The 11153-nt window shown below is 52.0% G+C and overlaps 1 protein-coding gene across 2 annotated transcripts in view; it reads right to left on the reverse strand.

Moving 5' to 3' along the window:
• BDKRB2 (bradykinin receptor B2) overlaps positions 1-3781 on the reverse strand; it is a 58722-nt gene extending 54941 nt beyond the window's left edge. For both annotated transcript variants that reach the window (XR_008659333.2, XM_055288265.2), the window contains exon 1: positions 3610-3781. The gene's annotated coding sequence lies outside the window, so the exon portion shown is untranslated. The remainder of the gene's footprint in view (positions 1-3609) is intronic.
• Positions 3782-11153: the final 7372 nt, after the last annotated feature.

The raw sequence follows: 11153 nt of genomic DNA on the forward strand, positions 1-11153 counted from the left end.
CCTTTCACTACATCAGCACAATCAGAGGTAAGCCTCCCCGTGGTCCTCAAAAATAGGAATGATGACCCCCATTGTACAGGAGAAGAAACTGAGGATTAGAGAACTTTCCTGGTTGGTAAGTGACAGGGTTGGAATTCGAACCGAGAGCTGTTTGTTCCACCCTGCTGTCTGCTGTGATGACTTTTTTGGAATGTGTGTGGGGAGGGGGAGGCACTTATGTTTCCAGCCTCCAGAATCTTCCAGAACCCACTGTAATGAAAGAGTCAAAGAAATACTTCACGCCTTAGGTTTGTTCTAGAAAGCAACCCTGGAGTGGGTGTTTTGGGGAAGCAGAGCCTGAGGTCCCCAGGAAAACCAGAGGAGCTCAGAGGAGGAATTGAGGATTTAACACTTTTCGTGGGGGGCAGATTTAGCAGCTGTGGATATTTAGCTCAGAGAGAAGCAATAGGACTAGAATGGTACAAACCCCAAGGAAATGAAAGTGGACCCACTGCTCAGTGGGGGCAGTTGGAGGAAGAGCCTTTAAACAGTAGAACTCTTCTGAGATGGAACGGGCTGCCTCGCAAACTAGTGAGCTCCCCGTTCTTGGAGGCATGCACACTAACATGGATATTCATGAGGCAGGGGATTCCTGGACCCAGTGGATGTCAGAAGTGATGCATTTGGGGCGTCAAGTCTTGGCAGGTCTGATTGTTTGACTCATGACCCTGAGGTACTGTAATTGTCCTAAGTGCCTTCTGAATCCTCAAAGCAACATGCAGATCTGCTCTGTGTGCCTTTTTTTTTTAAAGAGCAGTTTTAGATTCACAGCAAAATTGAGCAGAAAGTACGGAGACTTAACCATATATCCCCTGTGCCCACATATACATAGCCTCCCCCGTTACTGACATCCCCCACAAGAGCAGTCAATTTGTTGTAATTGATAAACCTGCGTTGACACATCATCATCACCCAAAGTCCATAGTTTTCATCAGGGTTCACTCTTGGTGATGGACATTCTGTGGGTTTGGACAAACGCATAATGACATGCCTCTACCATTACAGTGTCATACAGAAGTTTCACTGCCCTAAAAGTCTCTGGGCTCCTCCAGTTCTCTCCTCCCTCCCCTAATTCCTGGCAACCACTGATTTTTTTATTTTTTACTGTCTTCATAGTTTTGCCTTTTTCCAGAATGTCACATATAGTTGAAATCATACAGCATATGCCTTTTCAGAGTGGCTTCCTTTACTTAGTGATAGGTTCTGTATGCTTTTTTATTGCCTGCTATATGAGCAATATTTATTCATTTAGCCATTCAGCATTTCAGCAAACACTGATCCATGTTGGGCTAGGCATCGTTTTCAGTGCAGAGGAGGCAGCTTGAGCGGATAGACGAGGCCCCTACTTTCGTTCTGAAAACCAGAGTCCCCTGGTGCTATGATCCGAATGCCTGTGTCCCTCCAAAATTCACCTGTTGAGACTTAATCCCCAAGGTGGTGATATTAAGAGGTGAGGCTTTTGGGGGGTGATTAGATCATGAGGTCCCCCTTCTTGTGAATGGGATTGGTGCTCTTTAAAAGAGGCCTGGGAGAGTGTGTTCACCCTTCCACCATATGAGGACGCATAGAAGGTGCCATCTGTGACGACTAGGTCCTCACCAGACACCCAATCTGCCAGTGCCTTGATCTTGGGTTTCCCAGCCTCCAGCACTGAAAGCAATAAATGTCTGTTTTTTGATAAATTACCCAGTCTAAAGTATTTCTTATAGCAGCTCAAAAAGGCTATGACACTGGGCAAGTCTGCAGGGCTCCCCCCGCCGCGCCCAGGTGGGCCCCTCCCTGACCACAAGCAGCACAGGTGAGGAGGCCGCCCTAATGTTACCTCTGGAGCCACCGAGCTTGTTACTGAGCCAGTCATTGTGTTAGCAGAAACCATGAGGCACAGCTATTAGGTTGGTGCAAAAGTCTTTGTGGTTTTTGGCATTACTTTTAATGGCAAGAGCCGCAATGACTTTTGCACCAACCTAATATTTCCATGTTGGGTCCCACTGACAGGCAACGACCAAATTCAAAGTCTTCAGACCCGCTGTGCAGGCCCAACCATGGGAACCTCCCCATTTGCAAGGGAGGGAATCCCAAAGAGACTGAAACCCAAAAAGATTGAGGCATTTCCCTGGACACTGAGCGAAGGGCTGGCTGAGGTCATGTTCCCCCTCTGAGAATCAGTTTCCTCATCAGTGCAGTGAGAGGCTTGGAGCGCAGGGTTGCAGGGAGAGCTGGGATGAGGCCTGGGGTCCTGCCTGTGGGGACAGCACGCATGCTCCCTCTTTTTCATCCAAAGACGCCTTCTCTTGGCTGTCCCCTGCTCTCACCCCAAGCAGGGGAAACAGCAAATGCTTCCTCCAAGCTTGTGGGGCTTACATCTGTGGAATGTCTCTTGCTGCTGCCAGGGTCCGAAGGACGCAGCACAGTTTTTTCTCCAGAGAACCTTGGGCAGGGGCTCTTGGCAATGTCCTCTGGGGTTGCTCACCTGTCCCCCCCCCCCCCCATCTAAGCCCTTCTCCAACTCAGAAATGGAATTAGGGGTGGGGTTGGCCAGGGAGACCCCCATCACCCCACACCCGGGCCAGGGCTCCCACTTCCTATAGGCTGGGGAGCCACAGGCGGCCTGTGACTCAGTGAGGCACATTCCGACCTGCCTGGAACAGCAACACCTGCTGTCCACCTCCACCCACCTCCACCCACCTCCACCCAGGCTGCGGAAACGACCTACTGTCAGAACTCGAATCACGGCTGCCATTTATTTAGTGCCTATGACACACGTGGTGCTTCACAGGCAAGAGCCTACCTCTATCTTTGCATAAAGAGGAACTGCCAGGTCTTCTTTATAGCTCAGGAGATGGGACAAAATAACTCGCCCAAAAACGTCACCCACAGGGTGAGAGCAGAGCTGGAACTGCAACCTGGGCTGGATGCAAAGCCCGTGCTTGGAACCCCTGCACCATCCTATCTCCCTGCCCTGGTCAGCCAGGACCATGGGAAGAGGCTCTGTAAGCCCATCTGAGATAGTCACTACCACCTGCCTCCTGGAGGCGCATCAGCCAACATTCACAAACCCCTCCCACCTGCTTCTGATTTAACCCTGCCATCCCCAGGAAGCCAGCGAGCAGGCTGCTTTGCAGACAGAGAAACTGAGGCTCAGAGAGGTTGAGTAGCTTGCCCAGGGCCAACGAGTGGCACAGCTGTGGGTGAAAAGCCAGGTTCTGGAGCCTCCACCTGGCACCTGTCCCTGCTGCACCACACCTCGCTGCTTTACTCCAAGATGTCCACCCAAAGTACGTGAAAATCCAATCACGAAATCCCTCACACACTGAACACACACAAGCCTGTCTGTCACCTTGATTCAGAGAAGAGAAACCTACAACAGACAAACAGGGCGATTCCTCCTGCTGGGAACCCTCCTCCCCATCGCCTGTCAGACCTCCCCTCCTCAAGGAAGGGAATTTTCCCAACTCCCCACCAGCAGAGGGAAACTTCTCCCCGCTGCCTGCCCTCCCTCCCTCTGTGCTGGGACAGTTTGTCCTCCCAGCAAAGGTGAGGCGGCTGGAGCAGCCCCTGCCCGGCACCCACCTTCTCCGGAGCAAGCGGCATGGGCACTTCGGTCGCTCCCTGGGTACTGGGGAGCAGCCTGATGTCCCCACCGTCCCCACCCCTCCTCGGAGCCCAGAAGCCGGAGCTGGAGTGGCGGCGGGAACAGCTCATCTTTCAAGGGCTGGGTGGTGATGTCATCAGCCTCCTGGGCACTTCCCCCTCCGCCTCCAGCCGAGCTCTGCACTCCTGCCCAGCCCAAGCCAGGCTGGCTGTGGGGCTGGGAAGGCTGCGGCCACCTTCGCTCTCCGCTCTGCCACCCTCTGAGCCCTGGGGGCCAGCGAGGCACTTGGAAGATTTCCATGTTTGCGTAGTCCGGCTGCCCACTGGAGTCGTGGGACGGCAAAAACGTCCCTCCCGGCTGACCACAAAGTGGCCTGGGAAGCCCCATGTGAATAAATTTGCCTCACGTAACATTTATTTCTTATCATTATTTATTTTCTTGTGGTTGTTATTTTGTGTCTGAGTTTTGGATGTAAACAGTGGGCGTTTACGCGGAAGGTGTAAACAGAGGTTGGCCAGGTGGGCAGGCGGAGTCCTGGGATTTCTTTGTATGCCATGTATGGCTCCCAAGGGCAACAGTGGCAGAAGCTGTCCTGTTTCCTGGGTACGGGTGTTTGCGCTCCCCTGAGACACGTGGCCGTTTCTTCGGAGATGTATGGCAGAGGTTTCTCCCATGTCAACGCTCAGATTGGCTTTCTCGGTTTTGCTCAAAGACTTACTAACGATCTGCATCACTTTACACTCCCAAGGCTGAGACGGTAGGAGCTGGAAAGGGCAGGGACTTTCAAAACATTTTTTTTTTTGAAGCCTTAAAACCTTTCCTTCAGAAGAGAACAGATAAGAGTGGGCCCAGTGGATCTGGGGAAGACAAGAGGGCCAGAGGACGTCCCCCCAGCCCATCAGCTCCTCTTCCCTGTGACTTGATTCATAACAAGCCTACAAACCAGCAATCAAGTCGGATCCCATCATCATGGGGACAGGGAAACAGAGTCTCAGATAAGTTTGTGGGCGGCCTGGGCGCTAGCCCTGGCTTGGCTGTGAACTGGCTGTAGGCCCTTGAGTGAAGGCCCTCCCTGGCCTGGCTGTGTGGTTGACTCATCTGTGCACCTGCCTGTTCAACCACACTGGGGCTCCTTAATCTGGAGTTTCCTGACTTCCCAGTTGGGGACAGAGGTCTGTGGACAGGCTGCCCAGAGACCACAAGCCCTCCGAAAAGTTGTGTCTGTGCTTTATCCCCTATGGAGCCTCATCTATAGCTTTCACTAAAATACTGAAGAGCTCTGAGATCCACAGCATATTGAGACCTGCATGAGCGTCTAGAGACCCTCTGAAGTCTCTTCCAACTTAGATATTGTAGGGCTCTGTATGTATGAGTTGAAAATCCTCAAGGATCTGAATCCAATGTTGATGCTTCTGTAAATATCATTGACAGAAATCTCCAAAAGACATCTGTCCATCTGCACACGTCTCCTTCCATCTCTGTCATATAGTTTTTTGAAAAGGCTACTTTAAACCAGTTTTGAGGTCCTGGCTGGAGGCCAGCCAGTTTGTGAGCAGCTGATTCAGTTCACATTCTGGCCCATTCTCTTGCCAGGTTCTCACATTCTGGGCCACTAGGCACGTGCCCTGATGGCCTTGGAGCCAGGTACCAAACAATAATGGACAGCTCCCATCATCTGGAACTCACAAACTTCTTCAAGTTAGCCAATCCATAGGGAGCCAAGGAAACCTCGTTAACACCACCCCATGTGCCACACATAGCGGCCGCCTATAGCTCCAGCTTGCTGGGACCCTGTCCCCAGTTGCACATCCTGTGTGGCCCAGCCTGACAGCCTCTCATTTGGAGCTGTAAGAAACAAAAGTTCGACCTTTCATTTATCTGAGTGTCACTGTGTTGTGTCCTGCCATCAAAAGAATCTTTTAATCTTATAAAACAATTACACACTCTTCCATTCATCTACACTGGTATCTACCCACACATCTGCCCACCTGCCTATCCACCTATCCAACCATTCATTTACTCATTCACCTGTCTGTCTGTTCATCCATCTATCCATCCATCCATCCATCCATCCATCCATCCGTCCATCCATCCATCCGTCTGTCGGTCCGTCCATCCATCCCTCCCTCCCTCCCTCCCTCCCTCCATCCACCCACACACTCATTTATCAGATACCCACATAGCCAGGCAGTGCACTGTCAAGCAGAAGTGAATGAATCAGACATTGCCATGCCTCGGAGGAGTTTCCTGAGGCCAGTCCCCGGCCTATGGGCAGAGCCAGGCTGAGGATTTCGAAGCATTCCTTGAGGACTCAGTAGCACCCAGTTTATATCTGGAGCGGCACGCTTTTGCACTGCATTTTTGCTATGAGAAGGTTTGCCTCAACGCCCCTGCAAAGTCCCTGCAGCGGCAGCCTCATCACACTCCTCACCACTCTGTCTGCTTGGCTGGGGTCTGCAGGGGGTGGCTCAGCCCTGTAAAGCCTCCAGGTTCGAGTCAGCCCAAATGCATTCAGCAAGGACCACAGGAGGGATCCAGTTATTTTGGCAAAACCCTGCCCCACTAAGCAGGGCTCCTTCACATGGCACGGTGAGAAGCTGTTCCTCCTGCTCTCTTCTCCCCAGCCACTGCAGCCTCCCCAGCCATGGCCAGCCCTCTGTACTTTAGCCCCACAGACCCCCCCTCACACTCCTGAGTGGGGCAGGATTGCACTTGATCTGGGGCCTTTGATGTGACAATCTCTTCCTGAAATGCCCTTACTCGCCCTCGCTTGAATCAAGCCTGCTCTTCTCTTGGGAGGCTTCGTGGGGGCCTTTCCTGAAGCCCCTGGTCTTGTCCACACCTCTTGCCTGCCTGTTTTCTAACACACCCCGGAATTTTTCTTGGTGGTCTGAGAACACCACTAGGCAGGGGCCCCGTCTTACTTATTGCTATTTATCACCCGGCACATAGGAGGTGCCCTCTGCAAGGAGCACAAGCAGCGTATGGGGGAAAAGTGCCCAGATCCAACCTTACTGGGATGAAGGAAAGACTGGGCCAAATAGAACAGCATAAAAGCGGGCTGTAGACATGTATGTACATGTTTGTTTATGAAAGTCCACCCTCCACCCCGATGTTCCAGAACATTCTCTCCACATGTCTGTGTGTGAGGCACAGGTGCTCCCGGGAAGGCCACTATTCTATTCATCGGCCTCCAGGAGTGGGCTGTGCTTTTGTCCAGAACGCCACAGTGCTGACCAGAAAGGCACTCCCTGGTCCTCTGTGAATCAGCAGCTGCCCTGCAAAAGGCTGATCAGTTACACACAGGTCAGACAGACCAGCGGGGAAACTGGAAAGCAGGGTCAGAGGATAAGTGCTGATTTGGGTTCACGACAAAACCCATGTAGAGCCTGTAGTTTTGCCTGATTGGCACTAATGCTCACACCTAAGAACCCTACAGAGCCTCTGTGTCCCCAAAGCGCCTCCCAGCCCATGTGCCCATGCTTGCCGTCTCCGGCCTGCCCTCTCTGCCTCTGGCCTCCCTTCCCAGAGGCCTCTTGCACAGCCTGTGGGGGCACTGTCCTCTGGCACAGGCATGAGCCCCCCAGCCCTAGCCTCGCGTGGCAACTTGCTGCCAAGTGATCTCTGTAGCAGGCCCTACATAAGCACACGACCCTTCACAACAGCCTGAGGAGATGGTTACCAGTCAGTATCCCCATTTTACAGATGGAGAATCAGAGGCCGAGAGAAGTTACTTAACTTGGCCTAAATCCTGCAGAGTGGAAATAGCAGAGCCAAGAGCTGAGTCCAAGTCTGACTCCATCGGCACGTCTTCCCTTTCCCCAAATGAAAATGCAGCTTTTTAAAAAAGCTGATCATGGCCGGGTGCAGTGGCTCGAGCCTGTAATCCCAGCAGTTTGGGAGGCCGAGGCAGGCGGATCATCTGAGGTCAGGAGTTCGAGACCAGCCTGGCCAACATAGCAAAACCCCGTCTCTACTAAAAAATACAAAAAATGAGCCAGGCATGGTGGCACACATCTGTAATGCCAGTTACTCGGGAGGCTGAGACAGGAGAATCACTTGAACCTGGGAGGCAGAGGTTGCAGTGAGCCAAGATTACGCCACTGTACTCCTGCCTGGGCAACAGAGTGAGACACTGTCTCAAAAAAAAAAAAAATGCTGATCATATACATAATATAGATGTATTGTTTCTCTATTGTTTGAACTTAATGTGTATGATAAAAAGTGAAAATCAACTGAAAAGTGTGCAGCTGGGAGATGATTAAGAATTTGATGCCGGCTGGGTGCCGTGGCTCACGCCTGTAGTCCCAGCACTTTGGAAGTCGAGGCAGGCGGATCACTTGAGGTCAGGGGTTTGATACCAGCCTGGCCAACATGGTGAAACCCCCTCTCTACTAAAAAATACAAAAATTAGCCAGGTGTGGTGGCAGGAGCCTGTAATCCAAGCTGCTTGGGAAGCTGAGGCAGAAGAATCGCTTGAACCCAGGAGGCGGATGTTGCAGTGAGCCGAGATTGCGCCACTGCACTTCAGCCTGAGCGACAGAGTGAAACTGTGTCTCAAAAAAAAAAAAAAAGAATTTGATGCCATGTTTCTGTGTGTTTACATATATTCGTTACATAGTGTTATATATGTCTGTACTTCAATATATCCCACTTTACGTGAACAGGATCGTGTTATATATGCTGTTGTTGTGAGCGGAATTTCCCCCTTTTCTCCTTGCTCTTTTGCCGAGGCCGGACTGCAGTGGCGCTATCTCAGCTCACTGCAAACTCCGCCTCCCGCGTTCACACCATTCTCCTGCCTCAGCCTCCCCAGTAGCTGGGACTACAGGCGCCCACCACCGCACCCAGCTAATTTTTTGTATTTTTAGTAGACACGGGGCTTCACCATGTTAGCCAGGATGGTCTCCACCTCCTGACCTCGTTATCTGCCGGCCTTGGCCTCCCAAAGTGCTGGGATTACAGGGGTGAGCCACCGCGCCCGGCCGAATTTCTCCCTTTTCTATTGCTCTGTTTCTTCTTGCACTGCTCTGCCTCCAGCCACCATCCTTTCCTTAGCATTCACGAAAACGTATGACAGCCAGGCCAACTACAGAATCTGTGGGACTCCGTACAAAGTGAAAAAGGGGCCCATTCCTCAAAAAGCAGGAAAGAAGTGTTGGTAAAGGTGTTAAGCCATAAGGCTTTTTCCTTTCTTCTGTGGTCTCTCTTTTGACTTGTCATGACAAGTGTTCTTTTTTGTTGTTGTTGTTGTTTTGTTATTTTGAGACCAAGTCTCACTCTGTTGCCCCCCAGGCTGGAGTGCAGTGGTGTGGTGTGATCTTGGCTCACTGTAACCTCCACCTCCTGGGTTCTCTTGCCTCAGCCTCCCGAGTAGCTGGGATTACAAGTGTGTGCCCCCGTGCCCGGCTAATTTTTGTATTTTTGGTAGAGATGAGGTTTCACTATGTTGGCCAGGCTGGTCTCAAACTCCTGACCTCAAGTGATCTTCCTGCCCTCAGCCTCCCAAAATGCTGGGATTACAGGAGTGAGCCACTGCTCCTGGCCTGTCATGGTGTTTTTAAAATTTGCTGTTTAATGTTGTTCTAAGTATAGAAAAATTAAAACGTTAAATTATCAGCATACATTTACCATTCACCTTGATATCACTCAATGCCAGTTATAAACACAAAAACCACTGCATTTAGCTCTTATTTAAAACCACCAGAATTGTGCAATTTCTATTTCACAGCTTGCAGGCGCACGTGTATTTTGTTTTTACCAGGACAGCAGAAACACTGCAGAAAACAAGCTCATCTGTTTTCCTTTCACTTCTTGGTATGTGCATGTTTCATCAGCACTCTCTACCTTCCTCTCACAGGGAGTGGGGAGACTCAAAGGAGCAGGAACTCTGGGGCCCTGCCCTCCCCTTTTCGGTGGGTGTGGTTGGCCAATGTAGGGAAACAACATCAGTAAGGAAGGATGTGACAGGGTCTCTTGCCTTGGTATCTGTTGGAATGCCGCTGCCTTCTTTCTGCCTTTGAAGCAAGTCCTGGTTTGAATGGAAAGCATGGCCTCTGGATGGAACACCTTGGACTCACTTTGAGCGTCTCTGAACCGGGCACCACCACTTCCAGCAGAGAGACCTGGAGTGAGTTCTCTGGAGAAATGAGCCCTACCCTCCACCTCTGGAGGTTGCTGGGCAAACAAGGGAGAGAGGGAATGCCCAGTTCCTCGCCCAGGGCTTGGCAGGGACTTCCCCAACTCAGAGACTTTTCTCCATTCTAACACTTAAGAAATTGAAATGGGTAGATTTAATCTGCCATTATTCTTTCCCTTGAAAGCTGGTGTCTTATAAATAGAGGTCCTTAGTGTTAAGGAAATATGCAAAGTCCTCTGAAGGGTCTATGAAATGCGTTTGGAAGAAATAAATGCTTAAAGCAAGCAAAGTCCTGGCTATTCCTGGTGCAAAAACTTTCAGAAGTGAGATGGAGAGGGACCTGAGGTGGGAGAAAGGTGAAGAAGAGGCCAGTCCTTCCTCTGTCCGTCTATCCCTCTGCTGCCCTGGGAGGTGACGGTGGGTCCTGGTCTGATGGGGATGGCAGATCATCGATCATCCCCAGGTTTGGCGGGAAGTAGCCCTCAGCCTGGCAGTCGGCCTGGCCACGCTTCCTAATTCTGTCCTTGGCAGTGGGGCTGTCGTCTGCAGGTCTGGAGAGGCAGTTACTCACTTCCTGGTGCTGGGACATCCGCCTGGGGGATTCTGAGGCAGGGGCAGTGGGGACTGGTTCCTCCCCTCGCTTCCTGGAATTCCTCAGGCCCCTCTTCTCCTGGGACTGACAGCTGAGCCAGAGTCCCAGGCTGCCCGCTCGGCCTGCCCATAGAATTGCCCTCCCCACCCCTATCTGCCCTCCGTATCCCAAGTTCATATTCCATCCTGTTGGCCACCAGAGGTGGCACAAGGGGCCCTTGCCTCCGAGGAGACACAGGAGTGGGGGTTGGCACCTGGCAGGAGCCCTCCATGATCTAGCCATGTCCACCTGGTCCGCCTGTCTACCAATCGGCTCCTTCACCCGACCAGGCCTCCAGTCCCCTGGGGCCCTGTTTTTGGCTCACACTGTGCTTGGTATGTGCTGTTCCTCCCCCTGACTTCCTTCCTGTCAGCGCTGCAGACCCAGTCCCACTGCTCCCCAGCCCTGCACGATGTGCCTGCTCCCGAAGCCTGCGTTCCCTCTGAGTCGCTTTGTCACAGCTTCTTACTGTGTCTGTGCCTTCCCAAGTGCCCCATGACTTGTCTTCCTTCAAGGCCCTGGGCCAGGGTCCTCCTGTCCTCTGATCACTTGTCACCAGGCTGGCTATAACCCCCCTGTCCACCCATGCCCTTTATAACACAGAGATAGCACCTGCTGCATGGCTTGTGAAAATTAGATGAGACGATTGCTACAAGGCAAGCAGCAGAGCGGCAGGCCTGTGACAAGGACTGCACAAGACAGCCACAGACCTCGCCTTCGAGCCCAGCGCCGCCACTCACAACCCACACAAG

Source organism: Symphalangus syndactylus, chromosome 8, assembly GCF_028878055.3.
Source record: "Symphalangus syndactylus isolate Jambi chromosome 8, NHGRI_mSymSyn1-v2.1_pri, whole genome shotgun sequence".
Taxonomy (NCBI): domain Eukaryota; kingdom Metazoa; phylum Chordata; class Mammalia; order Primates; family Hylobatidae; genus Symphalangus; species Symphalangus syndactylus.